The sequence below is a fragment of the Muntiacus reevesi genome, chromosome 2 (assembly GCF_963930625.1).
Source record: "Muntiacus reevesi chromosome 2, mMunRee1.1, whole genome shotgun sequence".
Lineage (NCBI taxonomy): Eukaryota > Metazoa > Chordata > Mammalia > Artiodactyla > Cervidae > Muntiacus > Muntiacus reevesi.
The window spans coordinates 270,888,361-270,908,781 of NC_089250.1; the positions used below are offsets into that span (position 1 = coordinate 270,888,361).

The window sequence follows — 20,421 nt, forward strand, 5'->3', positions numbered from 1 at the left end:
CTTTGATGAATTCTCTGATATTTATTTAGACCTGAGTTTTTAAATTCGTTTTGTACATTTCTCACAGCATTAAATGTTCTTCCCAGGATGAACCCTCCAGCATTTTCTGATGTGTATGCTTAGGACAAACCTGTTTCCTCACTTATTACATTTGTAGGGTCTGTCTCCAGCACACGCTCTCTGATGCTGAATGAGGTGACGGTTCACTTCAAGGCTCTGTCACATTATTTATATTTGTAAGACTACTTGGCAGTATGAATTATGTTATGGCTAGTAAGATTTGAGTGTCAGTTAAAAGCTTTGCCTCATTCTTTACATTTGTATGGTTTCTCCCCAGTATGAATTTGCCTATGTTTATTAAAGTTTGAACTCTGATTAAAGGCTTTGCCACATTCTGTACATTTATAAGGCTTCTCTCTTGTATGAATTCGTCTATGTTTATTAAGGTTTGAACTGTGATTAAAGGCTTTGCCACATTCTGTACATTTATAAGGCTTCTCTCCTGTATGAATTCGCTGATGTTGAATAACATGTGAACACCTGATAAAGGCTTTGCCACATTCTGTACATTTATAAGGCTTCTCCCCAGTATGAATTCTCTGATGTCGATTAAGATTTGAGGAACTGATAAAAGCTTTGCCACATTCTCTACACTTGTATGGTTTTTCCCCAGTTTGGATTCGCTGATGTTCTATAAGTGTCGTACTTTTGTTAAAGGCTTTCCCACAATTCTGACATTTATATGGCTTCTCCCCAGTATGGATTCGCTGATGTTGAGTAAGTGCCGTACTTTGGTTAAAGGCTTTCCCACAATTTTGACATTTATATGGTTTTTCCCCAGTGTGGATTCGCCTATGTTGATTAAGGTTTGAATTCCGAGTAAAGGCTTTGCCACATTCTGTACATTTGTAAGTCTTCTCTGCAGTATGAGTTCTGAGATGTCGAGTAAAGTTTGAGGGCTTGCTAAAGGTTTTGCCACATTCTGTGCATTGGTTAGGTTTCCCTCCAGTATGGGTTTTCCTGTGTCCGTTTAGATCTGATAATTGAGGAAAGACTTTCCCACATTTATTCCACTTGCCGTGGTCCCCTTAGCATGAATACTCGGATGTTGAGCAAGTTGTGATGACTGGTTAGAAACTTGAACACATTCACTAAATTGGTAATTGTTTTCTTCAGTGTGGATATTCCTATCTGTAAAAAGATTTGAGCTTTGATAAAAGACATTTCTATATTCATCCCATTCATCATGGTTCTCTGAACACTGAGTTCTCTGATGATTCATGAGACCTGAGTATTGGTCAAAGTGATTCCCAGGTTCAAGGCATGGGTAGATTCTGGCTCCATCATAAATACTGTTGTAATAACTGAAGATGGAGTTCTCGCTTAAGGCCTCACTCGCTGGATTACACATGGAAGGTTGTTCCGCATTATCTGTACTATGACACCCATTGAATGACGGCGGCCAGATAAAGACTCTCTCATTATTATCGACATTGCAGATATTGGAATAGGGAGAAAATGTTTCTTGTTGGAAAAATAATGAGCCCTCACTAAAGGATCTCTCAACTTGATCATCGTGAGATTTTCTTCCTTCATTTTCAAATCGCTGGCTTTCAGACATGTATGACTGACTGTTTAATTCAAACCTATGTTCATGCTGGTTTGAGTGATTATTTATAGCATAGACTAGGTGACTTTCCATGTTTTCAAAATTTCACATCAGAGAATATGTATTTTTTTTAATCATATGGGTCATTGCTTACAAAAACATATTTTTCTGCCGAACTTAATGACTTCAAATGGGATTTTTTCCAATTTGACAAACATCATCAATTTCTTTTCGCAATCATGTTTTCATCATGGATAATTGTCCCGATTTGGTTACATCTAAAACAACATCTTTTTGCCCTTCACAGGCCCCCTTACTTTCCCAGTCTTTCATTAAGTACAGATTTCCAAGCTGAGAGCTCTCAGAACTTCCCAGCACCTCACACATGAATCTCCTATGCACGGCTTCTTTGGGAACAAACCCTGGGTGTCATGAGAAGATATCACTGAAAGATAACAAATAACCGAGATCCCACTTAGTACTTGGAGTGAATATGCTTTACAGTTGTATGCAATACTGACAAACCCTTAGCTAGATTAAGAAGAGGTGAGATGCAAGTAAGATCAGAAGTAAAAACAACGGCCCTGTACATGTTACATAGAACAAAAAGTCATTCTATCAGGTTACGATGAAAGATACTATACCAAAAAGTTGAATACCTCAAAGAAAGATTCAATTCTTAGAAACACAGAACACCTTAGATGTTAGCATGAGTGAATTAAAAAATTATAACACACCTAAAACTATTAGTAAAGAGTAAAAAAGTAATTTAAAAAATCCCTGGGTTAGATGAATTAACTGGAAAATTTCAGCAACCTTTCAAGAAAAATAAATATCAATTCTCCATAAAGGATCACCATGTACACACTACTATATTTAAAATGGCTAGCCAACAAGTTCCTACTGTACTGCAGAGGGAACTCTGCTCAATATCATGTGGCTGCCTGGATGGGAGGGGAATCTGGGGGAGAACGGACACATGTACATGGATGGCTGAGTCACTCTGCTGCCCACAACATTGTTCATCGGTTATAATCCAGTACAAAATAAAAGAACAGTAAAAATATATTTCTGTGAGTTAATAGATATATTAAATAGTTTTAGCATTGATGAGTTGGGGTAAATGCACTTAAAATGTCTAAAATTTGCTCATAGGAAGTAAAAATTGGGAGGTAGAAATTGGGGATTACATTTTATGATCTCAGGGACTGAGTCTGAACTTCGGAGAGCCATGTTTGAAATTTCCATTGGAAACTGGAAAGCAGGAAGCATATATCTGCTCCCAGTATTTCTGGAATTTTGTCAACTAATCCCAGCATCTCCACAACTCTCCTCACACGTTTCTGACTTGAGGCAGAGTCAGGAATTTGGAAAGGCCTTAAGGCAGACTTTGTCAGAAGTGTAAGCAGCTTTTCCTAGGTCCCCCAAAGCAGCGAGAGTATGCAGGTCCCCAGAGACCAGGAGGAAGGTTTTGGCTCTCAGTGAAAGTGAGGGAAAAACCCCTGGAGCTGAAGAACAACACACGGAGGTTTAAGAGCAGAAGAACGGGGAAGATCATGTCCCTCTTTGACAGAAATAAACCCAGGCTTCTCACTCTAGTGAAGCAGGCCTCCCCATACCACCTGAACAAGTCTGGCTTCCTCTGTGGTCTTTGGACCCCTCACCTGTGTCATCTGCTTCATTCATTCACACCTAGCGCTGGGATTCTTCCTTTACTCCAAAGGGACCTGCTCGTTAGAAAAATGAACACACACAGACACACAAAGAAAAATGAACACAATTAGGACTTTGTGTTTAACATATACACTCTAGTATGTACAAAAACAACCAAGAAGGAACTGCTGCGTAGCCCAGGGAACTATTCTCAATATTTGTAATAACCCATAAGGGAAAGTGTCTGACTTGACTAATGAAAGCCTGTCCTTACAAAACTCAGTATCTCTCCTGAACACAGCTGAGTGCTCATATTTCAGAGCCGACGAGCAGCAGAGAGACACTAGGAGGCAGTGGAGTTTCCCCCTTAACTGTGTTGGATTGTGCACCCCCCTCACTACGTCTTTCCAAGATTTTCTTAAAGATAAACAGAAAAAAATGGAACTTCATGGTGTGAGAATCTAGCAGAAAACACCCAAAATCAGTGACCATCAGGTGTAATGGGATAAACTGGTGTCAGGTGAGAGAAACACTTGAGAAGACACATGGTCTCTGCTCAGGTACTTTCGGCAAAATTAAGGAAATTTCAATGTGTCTTGAAAAAATTTCAGCTTTATGCATTTTTACTCCAAAAATACCTCCCCTGTTCTGTATCCCTAATAGCACATTTAAACAACAGATCTTTCTTACCAATGTAGAGAATAGTCAGAATTTTTTCAAAAGTCTCTAAGGAATTCTAGACTGTGAGGAAAGCTGAGTGCCCCAAAATTGATGCTTTTGAACTATGGTGTTGGAGAAGACTCTTGAGAGTTCCTTGGACTGCAAGGAGATTCAACCAGTCCATCCTAAAGGAGATCAGTCCTGGGTGTTCATTGGAAGGACTGATGCTGAAGCTGAAACTCCAATACTTTGGCCACCTCATGCGAAGAGTTTACTCATTGGAAAAAGACCCTGATGCTGGGAGGGATTGGGGGCAGGAGGAGAAGGGGATGACAGAGGATGAGATGGTTGGATGGAATCAGTGACTCAATGGGCATGAGTTTGAGTAAACTCCGGTAGTTTGTGATGGACAGGGAGGCCAGGCGTGCTGCGATTCACAGGGTCGCAAAGAGTTGGACACGACTGAGTGACTACACTGAACTGAACAGTCGTGTCTGACTCTTTGCGACCCCACCCCATCCCAAGGGGAAATCTGCATATCAATGCGTTCCCTTGTTGATCTTTCCAAAAGGGAATATTTTGAAAAACTGAAAGCTGTTAATTACCGATGGGAATGCTTCATGCTCTGTAGGGAGCCTGGAAGCAGAAAGGAGAAGAGGCCCATGCAGAGAGAAGAGCCTGATTGTGACTCATAAAATAGAAGAAAAAATAGGATTTAATAGTTGAAAACCACCTCGCCAGGCAAGAATACCGGAAAAAGAGAATTAAAGATGTGTATGTTTTCAATCCAGGGCATTTAAGGAGGAAAAAACAGACACAGCTTCTCACCTGGATCAGGACATTCCCCTGAGGAGCTGCCATTCCCTCCTCTTCTTCCTCCTGCCTTGGGTCGTTTTTGCATCACGACTGTGGAGGAATCACCTCAGAATCGTGAGATTACACCTCCAGAGGTGCCAGCACAGCTCCTTCGTCTGCTCCCAACACCCCCACAGGCAGAAGGACCTTGAAAAGCGAGAAAGGCCGACCTCTCCCGTCCTTCGTCTCAGGCGAGATTCAGGACAATCAGCTCCTCCGTGGAGACCAATCTATCAAATTGTTGTTGTTGTTGTCGCCTACTCTTCTTTCTTCATATAAATTCCCCCAAATTCTGCTCACACGGGTGTGTGGGCTGCACTGACTTGCCCCTTTAAAGCCCAGGCAGAGCAGAACTTGCTGCCTCTCCGCGGACTGACGCTGGGCCTCAGCTCTCACAAATGGACCAGGAGCCGTGTCCTTAACTCGTGCCCCCCCTTAGAGTCCGCTGGAGCACTTCCTACACACCACACTGGGGCTCCCACAGGGCCAAGAGAGAACTCTGTCGGGAGGGCGCCGGGGAGGTCATTTCCTTACACCGGTCCCGTGACCCTGATGGGAAACAGATGGAAACCACTTGGCCAATGGTTCAGATTCTTCCTGAACCATTTCAGTGAATTGAACCCCTCGAGGTCAGGTCCCCACTCTAAGAAGTTATGAATCTGCCGGTCTGAGGTGGGGCTGTGAAATGAGTCTTCAGCAAGTTCCCTGTTTGTTCTGATGCTTCTCCCCCAAGACCCACACTCAGGAGCCCTGAGCTTCAGCCCTCACGCTCAGCACAGCTGGGACCTCTCGGAGGGGAGGGTTTAGGGTGGGAATTTCTGAGGGAGGTCAGGCTAGAACCAGGCAGAAAAAGCTGCAATTCTTGGGGTTCAGGCCTTTCTAAGTGACCCTGGGTGAAGTGCTGTGGGCTCCCCAGGCTGAGTATGGATGGGTCCATTCAAACCAGAGGAGCAGGATTCTGGTGAGCTCTGAGGGTGTCACTTAAGGGGGTCCTGTGAAGTAGACCCGGGGGTTCAGCAAGACTGTTGGTCTCAAGGAAGGGGGTCATCTAGTGCAAGTGCTCACAGAACTGGCTGGTGTGAGTTCAAGGACCTGCAGGCTGCCTGCTCCCCAGACAGACGCTGAGGCAGCAACAGCATGGAGCAGTTCAGGGGAGCTCTCAGCAGCACTCTGTAGGATCCTTCTTATTAGAGCCGTCACCATGCCCCAGCAGTTATGGGGGCACAGGGTAAGGTACATGCAGAATTGATGGAAAATATATTATCACATTATTTGAGGGTTAAGGGTAGTAAGGTAACTAATTGTTACAGATGCTATCCTCTGTGCTACCTAATAGTTTATTGTCACAATCTCTCCCCCGTAACCTTAAGGAAGGTGGGAGAGTTTAATGTTGGTGGTGGGTTAACACTTCATTCATTACACATCAACTTTATCACCAAAAACCATTCAATTTTATTAATTAACATATAAGAATATCACACATAGTCATAATAAAACCTTTTACAATCCACTGCGTGACCTTAATTAAAATACAGATTTACAAACATAGACAACAATATTCATTTCTCTGATACAATGAGCTGAGAATCGTGACTTCTGTGGTTACAAAATAGAGGCTAATCATTTAATAAACAAGGTGTAACTAGCTATATGACTCTTCTTGGAAGACTTTCACATACTTTTCTAGGGTTATCAGAGATGTCGTTATCGCAAACATGTCAACTAATATTAATGACTTTGGTTGATATGATAAAGATACATCAAGATTCCAGTGAACTGTCATTGTCTTATCCTTAATAAGCAAGTGATATAACTATTGAAAATTTAGAACAATCTTTTGTCTTACTTTGATACATGGAATTAATTCCAATACATTCTTTGATATTTATTTAGATTTGATTAAATACTTTGCTACTTTTTTTTTAAACATCATTCACTTGTCTTTCTTGTATAAACCCTCTCCTGTTTTCTAAACTACATTTGGGACGAACCTCTTTCATCACTTATTACATTACTAGAGTTTCTCTCCAGAATGTACACTGCATATGCATTAAAGAAGCAGGGTGATGATATACAACCTTGACATTCTCCTTTCCCAATCTGGAACCAGTCTGTTGTTCCATGTCCGGTTCTAACTGTTGCCTCTTGACTTGCATACAGGTTTCTCAGGGGGCAGCTAAGGTGGTCTGGTATTCTCATCTGTTTAAGAATTTTCCACAGTTTTTTGTGATCCACACAGTCAAACGCTTTAGTGTAGTCAATAAAGCAGAAGTGGATGTTTTTCTGGAATTCCCTTTCTCTGTGATCCAATGAATGTTGGCAATTTAATCTGCATTTTCCAAATCCGGCTTGTACATCTGGAAGTTCTCAGTTCACGTACAGTTGAAGGCTGGCTTGAAGGATTTTCAGCATTACCTTGGTAGCATGTGAAATGAGTGCTATTGTGCAGTAGTTTGAACATTCTTTGGCATTGCCCTTCTTTGGGACTGGAATGAAAACTGACCTTTTCCAGTCCTGTGGCCACTGCTGAGTTTTCCAAATTTGCTGGCATACCTAGTGAAGCACTTTCACAGCATCATCTTTTAGGATTTAAAATAGCTCAGCTGGAATTCCATCACCTCCACTAGCCTTGTTGGTAGTAATTCTTTCTAAGGCCCAGTTGACTTCACACTCCAGGATGTCTGGCTCTAGGTGAGTGACACCATTGTGGTTATCTGGGTCATTAAGACCTTTTTTGTACAGTTCTTCTGGGTATCCTTGCCACCTCTTCTTAATCTCTTCTGCTTCTGTTAGGTCCATACCATTTCTGTCCTTTATTGAGCCCATCTTTGCATGAAATGTTCCCTTGGTATCTCTGATTTTTGTGACGAGATCTCTAGTCTTTCCCATTCTATTGTTTTCTTCTGTTTTTTCACATTGATCACTCAGGAAGGCTTTCTTATCTCTCCTTGCTCTTCTTTGGACCTCTGCATTCAAATGCGTATATCCTTCCTTTCCTCCTTTGCCTTTCGCTTCTCTACTTTTCTCAGCTATTTGTAAGGCCTCCTCAGACAGCCATCTTGCTGTCCACATAGGTGGTCTAGCGGCTCCTGGTTACTGCGTTATGGCCTCGTCCAGTGACGTTGCACTGCGCGCCCTGTCAGCGGACTCTCTGCCAGGCCTGGGAACGAACATTCCTAGCACCATGGCTCAAACCGGATGTGAAATGCCACCAAAACCGTGGTCAGACTTACGGCCATGAAGGGGCCATGCTGACAGGAAGCTGGCACCTGCTGTCTGCTCCTGCGAAGATTAAATCAGGAGCCACCGCCACTGTTGGCCTTCAGCACCCCCTGAAAGGCGCTGAGGGGGGAGATCAGGAGCGCGGCCTCTGTGCTCTGGGAAACTGGCAGGACAGGCCTGCAGACAGTCAGATGTTTTCAGGTAAAGATTTTCATGAGCCCGGATTCCTGCCTAAGATTCTCAGGCCTAGAGAAGCACTAAAATCAGTAACTCTGACATCTGCTCTGGGTTTTGTGATTTTTTTGTGTTCTAATAATACCACATCAGAGGTTAAACTCTATTTAGATAAATCTAGACAACTGGCTACTAGGCTAAAGGTCTCCTTGAAGTGCTAGATCTAGACTGGAAATCAAGCTTACTCTCCTGGAAAAAAAAAATGAGAGATCTACTTTGCTTGTTAATGTTCAAGTTTTCAGTCCTCCAACTACTTCGACTGAGTCTGTCACACCTCCCGTAGTCACTCTGGGCTAATACAAATGACATCAAAGTATGTGAGACCACAGCAGAAGGCTCCATTCCCTTGGAGAGGGTAGCACAAATGCTGACTCTATCTAGATCAAAATTGCTAAAAAACATAACTTGGCTCTTACTCCTGCTTGGGCCCCTGGTCACAGTAATTCTTTTGCTGATCTTTGGCCCCTGCCTTTCTAAATCTCCTTGCTAAATTCGTCTCTTTCAGATTACTACAGTTTCACATCAAGATAGTGGTGATGCAGAGATTCCAGCCAATTTTCAGAACAGATCCTGTGGGAATAACAACAGAAGTCACCCTGGGGTACCTTAATGAGACAGGGCGAGAGCTCTGTGACCCCAGCTAGGTGGAGTCTACAGTCCCATGCCAGCCTGAAGAAGCTACAGAAGAGAGACCTCCACCTTCATCTTCCCAATAAACAATTTTTTGGTTAGTGTCTCTCAGAGGGATTTAAGGGAGAAGACAGAGGGCCCCCAGGCTGGAAAGCTGGTCTGCCGAGTGGAGTAAAGTTGAAGTTTTGTTCTCACCCAGACACTCCAAGGACAGAGTTAGTGGCAGAAGCTGAGGCCTGCTGGGGTAAAGAGATAAAATGCCCAGTCCTGAGGACAAGGAAAGCTTCCCTCTCGGCACACGTGCAGGAGGGCTACTTGGGGCTGAGAGAAGCATGTGGCCCCATCCCACAGGAAGTGTGGACACGCACCACAGGCCTGTGTGGGGGATCAACGTGAGGAAAAGGCTGTACATGCGTGCTGGGGAGGGTCCAGGGAAGAGTGGGTGTGGAAAAGAAACCAGGTAAGAGGCCAAAGGCAAAGAGGAGCCCAGGAGGACGTCCAGGGTAGGGAAGTAGCACCAAGTGCTGGCACGGCAGGCACAGTGCTGACGGGCGCAAAGGCCTCAATGAGGACCAGCGGCAGGCTTCAGACCAGACTCGGGACTCAGAACCAGTCGGGCCTCAGTGAGAACCAGAGTAGAGCCGTATGAGAACCGGAATCTTACCTTAGTGAGGACCAGCGGCAGGCTTTAGAACCCGAGTCGGGCCTTAGAACCAGTCGGGCCACAACGAGAACCGGGGTAGAGCAGTATGAGAACCCGAATCTTACCTTAGTGAGGACCAGCGGCAGGCTTCAGAGCCAGAGTCGGGCCTGAGAACCAGTCGGGCCTTGTGAGAACCAGGGTAGAGCCGTATGAGAACCGGAATCTTACCTTAGTGAGGACCAGCGGCAGGCTTCAGAACCAGAGTCGGGCCTGAGAACCAGTCGGGCCACAGCGAGAACCGGGGTAGAGCCGTATGAGAACCGGAATCTTGGCTTAGTGAGGACCTGATTCTGAAACCAGTGAGGGGTGGGGTGGGACCCCTGGGGAGGAGGGGGGGCAGGGCCTCCCATGGAGAAGCACAGTGGGGTGGGGTCCTGCCAAGGTGGGGCCTCCAGGGAGGGGGGTGCGAGGTGGGGCCTTGGTGATTTGGGTCTTAGGCTCTTTTTCCACTACCTTCCAGAGAACAGTTGTTGGGAGTAGGGTTTTTTTTTGTTTGTTTGTTTTTTGACAGGTCCCCAGGCTTGGTGAGGGCCTTCCCGGGTGGCTCTGCAGTAAAGAATCTGCCTGAGATGCAGAAAACGCAAGAGACGTCACTGGTTGGATGCCTGGGTCAAGAAGATACCTCGAGGTGGGCATGGAAACCCATTCCAGAATTATTACCTGGAAAATCCAACAGACAGAGACTGGCGGGCCACAGTCCACAGTGTCACAAAGAATCAGACACGACTGAATCAACTGAGCGCACACGCAGGCTTGGTGGATGTTAACTGTCCCAAGGTTTTCACAGTTGTTTTTACCAGGGTCAGGCCTAACTTGTACCAGAGTCAGGATTAAACCAGAACCACAGCCGGGCCTGAGTGTGGACCAGGGTGAGGCCTGAGTGTGGACCAGGGTGAGGCCTGAGTGTTGACCAAAGTCAGGCCTAATGATGACCAGAGTCAGGCCTTAGTTAGTGTGGACCAGAGTCTGTCCTAAGTGAGGATGACAGACAGGCATAGGAGTGGACCAGGGTCAGGCCAAAATGAGTACCACAGTCAGGTCTAAGTGAGCACCAGAGTCAGGCCTTAGCGTGCACCAGAGTCAGGGCTTAGTGTGCCCCAGAGTATGGCCTTGGCGTGCACCAGAATCAGGTCTCAGGATGGACCTGAGTCCGGGTAAGTAAGTACCAGAGTCAGGCCTTATGTGGACCAGAGTCTGCCTGAGTGTGGACAAGAGTCTGCCTGAGCATGGACCAGAGTCAGGCCCGAGTGTGGAACCCAGTCTACCTGATGCGTGACTGTTACCCACTTAGGTCTGTCTCTGGTCCAGACCTAGACCTGACTCTGGTCCACGCTAAGGCCAGACTCTGCTCCACACTCAGTACAGACTCGGGTCCACACTAAGGCCTGACTCTAGTTCACACCGAGTCTGGTCAATGCTAAGGCCTGTCTCTGTTCCACACTAAGGCCTGAATTTGCTACTCACTAAGGCCCATACATCATAAATCACTTCAACCTCAAATAAGTTATAATTAGAGCTGACATGAGCTTAGTCAGAAACTGACAGAAAATTTCAAAGCTATTATCCAGCAATAAAAAATAAATTAAAAAATCATATACGTGTATGAATTTTCATTGATTGGGCTCCCATGCCTGGGGAGAGATCTGGAGAAAAACTAATATTTTAGAAGAGAGCCACACCCCAGTGATATCGGCAGCTCTAGGTTCAATAACCAAGAGGGTGAAGCAACCAACGTTTAGAAGGAGAGATGGCGGAGAGAAAAGATGCAGTACAGACATACAAGGCGATATTATTCTACCACAACATGCGATGAAATAACGCCTTTTCCAGCCGTGGCGACAGAAAACGTACGATCGTGATCTCGGGAAGACCGCCGTGAGCTGGCCTGGAGAGAGATCTCGGCTCCCTGCCCGGAGTTGAACCAGGGTGCCCTGGATGAAAAGCAGGCCTGCCACCCACAAGACCGAAGGTGGCCGGAGTGTAGAAGCAAAGTGACCTTCGGTCGTTCCCTGGTTTGAACCCAAGAATATATTAAGGAGGCAAGAGGTGTAAATATGTATAGAAGTCCATTGTTATTGACACAGCATAACATCTGGGAGAGTGTAGAGAAACACAGGGTGTTTAAGACAGGAGTGGCGCAGACATGCAGAAGCAAGAGAAGTGTGTGTGTGTCCTGAGGAGGAGCCAGGGGGAGGCGATGTAAGTCCCTCATTCAGGACCGTCCTTCTGGGTCTTCGGTTACCTTTGGCCGATCACCTTGTCTCTTTTTTCACACCTGACTGGTCCCTGCACCCTCCCCAAGACGTGGGCACAACATTTGCTAAGACTGATCCCCCCACAGAGGCCTGTGGGTGCATGTCCACACTTATTATGGGATGGGGCCCCCTCACTTTTTGGCCATCAAGGCGCCTTCCTGCCCTTGTACAGGGCAGTCTTCTTTGACCTCAGAAGTGGACACCTTATCTCTTCACACTAGCAGACTTCAGCTTCTGCCACTAGGTTTGTCCTTGGAGTGTGTGAGTGAAAACAAAGCTTCCATTTCACTCCACTTGACAAACACCAGCTGTCCAGCCCACAGGCCCCTCTATCACCTATATCAAATCCTGCTGAGAGACATGAACCCCCAAAATTTTTATTGTGAGGCTGAAGGGCGAAGGTCTGTCTTCTGTAGCTTCTTCAGGCTGGCATGGGGCTTGTAGATCTTACCTAGCTGGGGGCATGCAGCTCTCACCCTGTCTCATTCAGGGGCCCCAGGGTGACTTCTGCTGTTAATCCCACAGGATCTGTTCCGAGGAGTAGCTAGAACCATTATCTTGGTGGGAAACCATCGTAATCTGGAAGAGACAAACATAACAAGTGAATTTAAAAAGCCAGGGGCCAAAGATCTGTGATTAATTATCACAAATTATTGTGAGCAGGAGCTATAGCAGGAGTAAGAACCAGGTTACATTTTTTAGCAATTTTGATCCTGGTTCAGATAGAGTCACACTGGTGCTACCCTCTCCAAAGGAATGGAGCCTTCTGGGGTGGTCTCACATGCTTTGATGTCTTTGTTTTAGCCCAGAGTGACTGACGTAGGTGTGACAGACTCAGTTTCAAGTAGTTGGAGGAGTGAAAACCTGAACATTCATATAAAAAATCAATCACAGTTTTTCCCCAGTTGAATAAGCTGGAATCCCAGTCTAGACCTGGCACTTCAAGGAGACCTGTAGCCTGGTAGCCAGTTGTCTAGTTTTATCTAAGTAGGTTCTAACCTTTGATTCCCATATTAATCAGAGCAGTTGTCACTGTTACTGACTTTAGTGCTCCTCTAGGTATGAGAAGAGGCAAGAATCTGGTCTCATGAAAATCTTTGCCCTCATGAGAGTATCTAACTGTCCGAAGGCCTGTTCTGCCAGCTTTTCCCAGAGCACAGATACCTCATTCCTGATCTGCCCCAGGGCAGGCGCGGCAGCAGGTCCTGATCTAATCCTAGCCGGGGCAGACGGCAAGTGCTCCTTTGCAGTCGGCATGGCCCCTTTGTGGCCATAAATTTGACCATGGTTGGGGCATATCACGTCCATTTTGTCCCATGGTGCTAGGAATGCTCATTCCTAGGTCTGGCAAAGATTCTGCTGACAGGCCACTAACCCAAGAAACAGGAGCCAATAGACCCTGGATCGCCTGTCTCACCCGCCTCTACGGTCCATGAAAACGTTCCCTCTTGTTGCTTCTTCCCACATCTAGAGTTTCACCATCACCCTCACTGATCTCATATCATCATTTTCTCAGCCGCTCAGTCACACATTCGGTAATGCAAGAAACAATTGTGCAAAGCAGGCAGAAAAGGAAATAATACAGCTAGCAGTATTAGTAGGATCATAAGTAAGAATTTGAGAACCTGTTTTAAGTATAGTCAATATGTCCCAGGTCCTCTGACTTAGTTTGTTAAGTAACTATAGCCTGGTGTTAATCTCCTGGCTATAGATCATGGAGATTCCGACTTTTATCCAACGATTGATCACTGAGGTAAGTTTTAGAGATGAACTTAGAGAGCCCCTTAATAATTCAGTTAACTCTCATTAGCATTATTACATAAAAGCAAGGCACTGTGTCATAAGATCTTCTTAGTAAACATAGACCTTAATTAACAAAGCTAGAATTTAATATTTAGTGAAACATATTTTCTTTCTAAAATTGCCTCCATTTTCATTAAATTAGGCCAAGACTAACTTGTTTTAAAACTAAGTCTGGTGTGCTGACCACACAGCTTCTTCTATACTGACTCTGCTGTAATTCCTCAGGAGTCTGAGACTAAATTCCCAAAAGGCCTCTCAAGACCAAGAATTTATTAATTTGTTCTACTTTCCCCCATTTATAAATGACTGACTAGAGAATAGAATTATCATTACTTTTTTACAACAGAAATATTTCCAGTCTTTATATTCTTCTCTCCCTGACAGCACATATCTGACTTGCTATACACACTCAAACATTTTCCTTGTCACTTTAGTAGATTTGAGTCCATAAATTTTAACCTTTAAAAAAATTAACCCCTAGTGAAAACCAAGATGAACGCAATTGTGAACTACTTGTTGAACTGGCAGTCTCTGATTAGCAAACTCAAGGACATATTTTAGAACCTCTAAAAACATGTATTTTTCCAAAGTACAGTTTTTCTCAATGTAATACAAGGCACATGTCTAATAGATACATGTCTATGTATAACTGACTCAAGTTCCTGAAAACCAAAAACAAGCACAACATCGGAAATCACGTCTATTCCAATAGAATATAAAAATTTAAATGACCAAAAATAATAAAAAGGGTGGGGCATGAAGAAATGTTGCCACCTTGTGGCCACTTTGGGTAGCAACAACATAAAACCTGTGAAGATGGGCACGTATTATGCACCAGGCCTTCAGGGATGCCAGGAATAAACACCTGTTGTCAACGAACGACCTTAGGTAAACCCTAGAAAAAGTACTCAAAACCTGGCAATTGGTCAAGAAGCCAACCTTGGGAGGTAAGTTTTACTCACAGTCTTTCTAAATAATCACGTGAAAAGATTTCAGTATCACTAAAACTTATAGAAATTCAAATCAAAAGTACAATGAGGAATCACCTCACTCCAATCAGAATGGCCATTGGCAAAAAGTCTGCAAACAGTAAATGCTGGAGAGGGTGTGGGGAAACGGGGACCCTCCTACACTGATGCTGGCAAGGTAAGCTGTTAACCGTCAGTATGGACGACAAGGTGGAGGTTCCTCAAACAAGTGAAAAGACGATGAAATCACTACACTGCTTAACCCCATGCAGAAAAACATACGCCAAATCAATTAAAGATCTAAATGGAGGGATGGACAGTTTAAAGCTTTTGAGGAAAATATACAGAACATGCTTTGATATAAATCACAGCCAGTTCTTTTTGAATTCATGTTTAGAATAATAAAATAAACTAAGCAAATGGGACCTCCTAATGAGGTCCTTAAAAGCATGTGAGCAGCAATGTAAACCATAAATGAAAGAAAAAGACAACCCTCAGAATGGGTGGGGAAAAAAAGTGTTTGCAAATGGAGATACAAGGAATTCATCTCCAAAACATACAAACAGTCCATGCAGCTCAAATTAAAAAAAAATAGAAAACTGGGCCAAAGATCAAAATGGGCGTTTCTCCAGAGAAGGCATCCAGGTGGCCATAAAGTACGTGAAAAGATGCTCAGCGTCCCTAATCGTTAGAAAAATGCAAATCAGAAGTTCAGTGAGGTATCACTTCACACCAGTCAGCATAGCCACCTCAAAAATTCGACAATAAATGCTGGAGGGGGTGTGGAGAGAAGGGAACCCTCCTTCCCTGTGGGTAGAAGTGTAAATCAGTGCATCCGCTCTGGAGGGGCTGTCAGACACGCAACAACAAAGTACCACGTGACCCAGCCAACCCACGCCTGGGCGTGGATCCTGGGAAAACCAAATTTTCAAAAGATACTGCACACCAACCATCATGGCGTCACTGGATACAATCACCAAGACACAAAAGAAACCTAAGTGTAGAAGGACAGATGAATGGTTAAAGAAGATGGGGTTCAGATACCGCGGCATTACCAGCCAAAAAAGATGAAAGAATGCCACTTCCAGTCACAGGAAAGAACTAGAGATGCCACACTAGGTGAAGTAATTGAGACAAAGTATCACATGTTATCACTTCTAGGTGGAATCCAAACATGGAAACAAATGAACTTCTTTACAAAACAATAACAGCTTCATACATTTAGTAAAGAAACTTATGGTTACCAAAAACGAAGGGCGGGGTGCAGGGAGAAATATATGTTGAGAATAACATATACACACTGCAAATAATCCATAAGGACCCACTGTAGATCACAAGGAACGCTACTTTGACTCTATAAATAACCTATAAGAGAAAAAGAACCCAAAAAGAACACATACATATCTATATATAAATGAATAATGTTGCTTTACACATTAAAAAAAAAAAAAAAACAATGCAAGTCATGTATATACTCAAATTCAAAATAAACATAAAAAAAACAGGAAAAAAAGAAAGACAAAAGAACTGCTGGTTCTGTTCCCCTCAGGCCTTGGGGATCTGGGCTGGGTCACATCCCTCCTGCCTGAGCAGGCTGGGTCCGCAGGTGGGACTGTCCTGGGGCTGAGGGCGCTGGGGAGGATATGCCAACCAGTGAGCCCCCCACCCCAATGAACATGGGCTTCCTGTTCCCCTCTGCATGAGTCCACAGTCTCCAGATCCAGGGGACTCTCCTGCAGCAGAACTAAATCTAGTCCCCCCAAAGGATGGTGGGGGCTGGAAGAGCCTTGCAAAGTCCTCTGGGCCCCGTGTCTCCTGGTGGCGGGGTTCCCACCTCCAGCCTCCTTCCTTAGGGTCATCCCACTGAGAGGACAGCTCCCTCTGCAGAGGGGTGTTGCAATCATTGGGATCGCCTAGGGGGTGAAGGGTTAGGGGGAAGAAGTAAGGAGACACAAGCCTTAGGGCTTTCCGGTTGGCGCTAGCGGTAAAGAATCCACCAGCCAATGCAGGAGACCTAAGAGAAGCGGGTTCAACCCCTGGGTCGGGAAGATCCCCGGAATGCTTTCTCATTGACAACCCAGAAAGGGGACTTGCCCTAAGGCTCTGGTTGCCCAGGTAACCAGAGCGGGCACGGGGAAATGCTGCCACCTTGTGGTCATTCCCTGTAACAGCCTCTTGAAAACCCGTGCTGACGCTCTTACTAAGTCCTGTGGGGCTTTAAATGACACCCGCCCTAAAGAAATCTTCCGGGGTAAATCACACGAACAGAACTCAAATGACTGACTTTCAAGTAGCCACTTCCCAGAGGTTAACTGTACTCCCCCGTAGAAAGTAAAAAGCCCATGGAAAGATACTCAACATCAGTAATTATTAAAGAAATACAAATAGAAACTACCATGAGCCATCACCGCACACGGCTCAGAACGGCCTCAAAAGATCTTCAAAGCTTAAGTGCTGCGGAGGGCGAGGGGAGCAGGGAACCCTCCTACACCGTGGGCAGGGCTGTAAATGGTTGGGTGCAGCCACAAAGGAAAATATTTGGAGGTTCCTTAAAACATGAAGTAGAGAGTTATCACAGTTTTCAGCAATAGCACTCCTTGCTTTCATTTGGAAAATAATCCTAATTCAAAAGAATATGTACATTTCAATTTTCAGGGCAGCACTGTTCATAATAACCAAGTCAGAGCATTAGCCAAAATATCCAATGACAGAAAAATGAAGACTAACTGGCCCATCTATACAGTAGAATACACTCAGAAAATAAAAATAGCAGGGGCAGCAGCATGGGTGTACCGAGAGATTATCACACTGAGGCATGAGACCAAAGACAAACATCCTAAAATATTACTTACAGGTGGAAGCCAGAAATTCATGCAAATGAAATAATTTGTAAGTAGAAACAGATCCAGAGTTAAGAAAACAGCTCATTGTTGGTTTATTTTTTTAAAAAAAAGTTGCAGGAGGAATACACTAAGAGGGATTAAAATGTATAGTTCGGTTCGGTTCAGTCGCTCAGTCATGTCCGACTCTTTGTGAACCCATGGACTGCAGCAAGCCAGGCCTCCCTATCCATCACCAACTGCCGGCGTCCACTCAAATCCATGTCCATTGAGTCAGTGATGCCATCCAACCATCTTATCCTCTGTGGTCCCCTTCTCCTCCTGCCTTCTGTAAGAACGCCGCGGCAAGACAAAGAGAGCGCCCGAGAATTAAGAGGCTTTATTGGGCAATCGCTCCCGGGCAGAGCTCCCAGGCGCGAGCAGAGGGAAAGCGGGGGTCTGCAATCTGCGGGGAAAGGTGGCGACACCTATATACCCCGCTGGATAGGGAAGTGGTGGGACCAGGATGCTGACTGGACTTTTAGGTCGTGTCAGTTTTTTGATTGGCCGGAGTCTTGGCGCCTTTGCGTTCATCAGTCTGCCTGGCAACGGGCTGTTGATTGGTGGATGTCTGTCCCTGGGGCTTATCTGAGACCTTTCAGCGAGGGGCTTCCCTGTTAGCATTTTCTGGCTGGCGCCTTCCCGCCTGCGATCAGCATGACCTTTCACCTTCAATCTTTCCCAGCATCAGGGTCTTTTCAAATGAGTCACCTTCACATCAGGTGGCCAAAGTATTGGAGTTTCAGCTTCAGCATCAGTCCTTCTAATGAACACCCAGGACTGATCTCCTTTAGCATGGACTGGTTGGATTTCCTTGCAGTCCAAGGGACCCTCAAGCGTCTTCTCCAGCACCACAATTCAAAAGCACCAATTCTTCGGCGCTCAGCTTTCTTTATAGTCCAACTCTCACATGCACACTTTACTACACAGCAAACAGGTAATCTAAAAGAACCACCTGAATAGCACAGGAAGTTGAAGGAACGCTGTGATAACCTTCATGGGAAAAGATCCCAGAAAAGAGCAGCTGTACATCTATTTATAACTGAATCAAGTTTCTGTACACCCACAGCAAACACGTCAGTAATCAACTCTATTAGGAAAAAAAAAAGAAATTACCAAAAAAGGGGGAGGATGAAAAATGCTGCTGCCTTGTGGCTGCTTTGGTAACAACAACTGAAAAACCTGCACTGATGGGCACTTCATATTCACCAGTCCTTCAGGGATGTTAAGTAAAAAACACCTATTCTCAACAAATGTCCTGGGGTAGGTCCTGGAAAAAGAATTCAAAACAGGGCAGATGGTCAAGAGGCCAAAGTAACTTGTTAATTGCCAGACCAGACGACAGGGAGGAGGGTCCTTAAACAAGAAAAAAAGAGAATGAAATTACAACACTCCCTAACCATTTAAAGAAAAACTCCAAATTAAAGAAAGAACAAATTGAAGGGACAATTAATTCCTGCCATTCGAGGAAAGCATAGGAAAAACAGGCTTTGATATAAATCACAGCAAATTCCCTCTGGATCCACCTCTTAGGATAATGAAAAATAGAAATAAGAAAAACTCAGCAAGGAACCTCATTAACCTTAAAAGCACTTGCACAGCAAGGGAAACCATAATGAAGGAAAATGACAACCCTCAGAATGGAAAAAAAGTTTGCAAGCAAATATATCAACAAGTAATTCATCTGCAAAACCAAGCAAACACCACATGCAGCTCAATAAAAAAGAAAGAAAAAAAAACAAAACAAAACACAAAAACAACAGAAATGGCCCAAAGATCTAAATGGATGTTTTTTTCAAAGAATGTATCCAGGTGGCCAAAAGGCACATGAAAAGATGCTCAATATCACTAATGATTGGAGAAATGCAAATCAAAACGATGATGAGGTATCAGCTAAAATCACTGAGAGTGGCTATCCTCCAAAAGATCTACAAAGATAAAACTCTACCCATGGCCCGGGGAAAAGGAATCCTTCTACCCTGGGGGTAGAATACTGGAGTGGGTTGCCATTTCCTTCTCCGTAAAAACATGGTCTTCATCTCCAAAAACATGCAAACAGTTCATTCAGCTCAACATCAAAAAACAATCAATAGAAAAACAGGCCAAAGATCTAAACAGACCTTTGTTTTCAGATGGCATCCAGATGGCCATAGAGTATATGAAAGATGCTCAGCATCAGTTAGAGAAAAAAACTGCAACGTGGCATCATCGCTCAACCCTCAGAAAGGCCATCTTCCAAAAGATCTACAAAGATTAAATGATGCGGAAGTTGAGGCAAACAGGAACTCTTCCTACCCTGTGGGCGGGGATGTAAATGGGTGGGGGCGGCAATGAAAGAAAGCAGTATGAAGATGGCTGAAACACACTGAACATAGTTACTGCATGATCGGGCAAGCCCATCCATTGCCTTAGGTCCGGAGAAAACCATACTTTAAAATGATATTTGCAACCCTATTTTCAAGGCAGCAATATTGACAATATTTAATAGAGAGCATCCCCAGTGGCTCAGCTGGTAAAGAATCTGCCTGCAATGCGGGAGACCTGGATTCGAGCCCTGGATTGAGGAGATCCCCTGGAGGAGGGCGTGGCAACCTCCTCCGGTATTCTTGCCTGGAGAATCCCCCCAAAACAGCAGAGCCTGGCGGGCTACAGGCCATGGGGTCGCAGAGAGTCAGACACGACTGAGCGACTGAGCCCAGCACAGTGAAGAGCGTCGCCGAAATGTCCATCAATAGAGAAGTGAAGCCACTGACCCGTCTGCACGCGGGAGTCACTCAGCCGTCAGAAACAGCGAAAAATATCACTGTCGGCAGCATGGATGGACCGAGATTTGTCATACTGAGTGAAGGCAGTCAGGAAGGGAAAGAAATATATCACCTACAGGTGGAATCTATAAATTCATACGAATGAAAGAATTTATAAAGAGAAACAGACTCTCAGACTTAGAAAA

General features: G+C 44.7%; 1 pseudogene; it reads right to left on the bottom strand.

The window, feature by feature from the left end:
• Positions 1-242: 242 nt before the first annotated feature.
• Positions 243-20,421, bottom strand: part of LOC136157585 (zinc finger protein 91-like) — a 40,020-nt pseudogene continuing 19,841 nt past the window's right edge.